This window comes from Myotis brandtii, unplaced genomic scaffold (assembly GCF_000412655.1).
Source record: "Myotis brandtii unplaced genomic scaffold, ASM41265v1 scaffold79, whole genome shotgun sequence".
In the NCBI taxonomy this organism is placed as follows: Eukaryota; Metazoa; Chordata; class Mammalia; order Chiroptera; family Vespertilionidae; genus Myotis; species Myotis brandtii.
In genome coordinates this window covers 187,497-190,464 of record NW_005371173.1, presented here as the reverse complement: position 1 = coordinate 190,464, position 2,968 = coordinate 187,497, and positions in this window count along the sequence as shown.

The window sequence follows — 2,968 nt, the reverse complement described above, 5'->3', positions numbered from 1 at the left end:
TCCTCTGGAAATTCTGTTTCTTTGTTATGGGGTGGGGCCACAACATTAGTAACAAAGAAAAAGAATTTCCGGAGGATGAGGCCCAGAAATCAGGATTTTAAAAAGATTCCCAGGTGACTCTAATGTGCAGCCAAGGTTGAGAACCACTGCTCAAGCCTCTCAGTCTTTCTGAAGACAGTCCTGTGGTTGCTTCCCATCCTTAGCAGCTTTCTGTTTCTAGAAATCCTGATTTCAGTGGGAGGGGCGGGAAAGAGTCTTCTTGTGGATATTGCCCCTTTCTATGACTCTGAATACAGACTTCATATGGCTTTTCTATCTCCTGTCCCAGTTTACTTGCATGCCACATTTGGAGCTAGCATTTACCAGCACAAAAACAGATAGTTGATTTTAGGTAAAACAGACATTCCATCATGTATGAGAGCCCTCACATGTATGTGTCTAACTTGAAGGGGAGAAATATGGTAGCTTCACTAAACAAAAAGGCCATTCATTCATTCATTCATTCAGTATTCATTTTCTTAGTCACCCACCAGACTCTAGGTGCTATATGATGTGCTGATGATACAAATACAAATACTGGTTCCTGCCTTTGAGGAGCTCTGACTCTTGTAAAGGGAGATGAATGTATGATGAGACCATTATTATACAGTGTGATTTGCACAATGACAGAGGCAGGCACAGGGTGATGTGGAGCCCAGAGAATTTGCTTTGAGAACAGACGGATTTTTTTAAACAAAGAAATGCATTTTACAGCACAGTGGTCATGTGCTGATATCAATAATATACACATTATTTTGTACTTATTAATAGCATCAGCATCATCTTCAAATCCCTCACTCTGGGCCAGGTCTCCACTGCCTTGGTGGGTATTGAAGCATGATTCAAACAAGCAGCCACACAGGCTTAACCAAGACCTAGACTTAGATCCTTGCTCCTCAGAGCTTGTAAGAATGAATCATTCAAGGAGATGGCAGCAAAGGGGGTAATTTTCTCTTGATTCATAGGGCTGAACTTCATGCCAATGATATTTTGGTGCAGAGATTTTGAATGCTATTCTGTCTATGGCTGCACCATTTCTAAAGACATTGCTACAGCTGTGTGGATGACTCATTGGGATAGTTTGTGCAAGTCTATGGCCCTGGAGCTGTGTGTGTGTGTGGGTGGGTGGGAGAGAGAGAGAGAGAGAGAGAGAGAGAGAGAGACCTATAAGGAGAGGCAAGAAAGCAATGCTGCAAACATTGAGCATTTGTATAGACCACTTTAAGTTTTCTTTTTCTTGCTCTTCACATTTGGGAAATAATTTTCTACTTTTCTGCTCACTAAGAACTTTTTGAGGAAAATGGAGTAGGGTGACATGAGTCAGATAAAGAATAAGAAAAGAAATTTCAAATCCATTTCAAATTACCTTTTGTCAGTGGCTCAGCGAAAGGCTGGAGATATTGGTTAAGATGAAGCTGTCACATTACTTTAGATTCGTATGCTCCACAATTGAAAGAGGTCTATGGCTTGGAGTAATTAATGATGACTCTGGTGATAGAGGTGGTGGTCATAATCCATTCAACAAATATGTATTGAGCACCTACTACATGCCACCACTGACCTAGACACCTGGGATCGAAATGGACTCCCCTTAATAAATCTCTGCCATTGGGGCTTAAATTCCAGAAGAAACTGGCAAAATGGTGCTAGCATTCCCCTTCTTGTTTAAACTATTTCCTTCTCATAAGTTCCTAGTCATGACGGCTTGTTCTCCATTAAGTGCCAGTATCGGCTCGAGAATCATAAAACTTTATCTCTTCCAAAGCTTGAAGATTGTTATCTGCTTAAAATGTTTATATGAGCAGAGAAATGGACTCCGGTTCAGATGTAGAAGTCTGTGTATGTGCGTTGAGGGGTGGGTGGGGGCGGTGATAGTGTACAGTGGGAAGAAATTCTACTGCCCTACTCTCCACTGATACTTTCCAGCTGGGGGAAAATACATGTTAATACCCGAATTGCTCCCCTCCAGCCCACTTGCCTTTCCCCCTCTGCCTCCACTTTGCTCCCTCCTCCCTTCCTTTCTAAATCCCTCCCTCTCCTCCTTCCTTCCCTTTCCTTTGGTCCCTCCCCACCCCCTTCCCTCGCTCAGTTCTCCTCTCTGGCTCCCTTTCTCTCAAGCCTTTTTCCCTCTCCTCCTCTTTCCCTCCTCCATCCCTCCGCGTCTGCGCCAGGCCCCCACCTGCAGGGCGCGCGGGGTCTGGGTGGGAGCTGTCCACTCGCCCCGGGTGCTGAATGCAGCAGCGGCCACGGCGGCGGCAGAGATAACTGGGAGGTTTCTTCGCTCCAAGAACACTGTTTCCAGTCCTCAGACAGTCAACTCACAGCCCACGCCACCTCTCCTCCAGCACCACCCCTTTGGGACCTGAGCCAAGGGGGCAGCGGTCGAGGCGGCGGGTGCTGAGCAACGGCGGAAGACGAGACAACACCTGGCAGCAGCCTGGGATCTGATTTGCTTCCTCTCCCCTTTTAGAGGAGATATATTTATACACGGTTTTGGGGAGTCGCGAGAACCGAGCCGGGGCCAAGTGCGGACTACATCCCACCTGGGCCACACTGCTTCGATTCCCTCTCCCCACCTTCAACCGGCACCGCAAACCAGCCTTACCTCGTTGCATCTGCGGAGAGAGGTAGCAACAGCGAGCCCAGCCAGCCAGAGGCGGTGGCGATGGTGGGGGTAGCGGGGCCAGAGCTGCGGCGAGGACCCCGCAGCCGCCCTCCTTCGCTCCCACCCCTCCAGGAGCACTCTTTCCGATTATTTGAGAACCGAATTATTCCTCTTCCACTAGTACCATCTCATTTTTTATTACCTCCCTTCCCCGCTCCTCAGCCTCCCCCACCCTACGCCGGCCTCGCCTCTGGTTGCATGGCAGCGCTGCCCTGGCGCGGGGGCTCAGGGCCAGCCCCCCGGGAAGGAGGAGGATCATGAAGC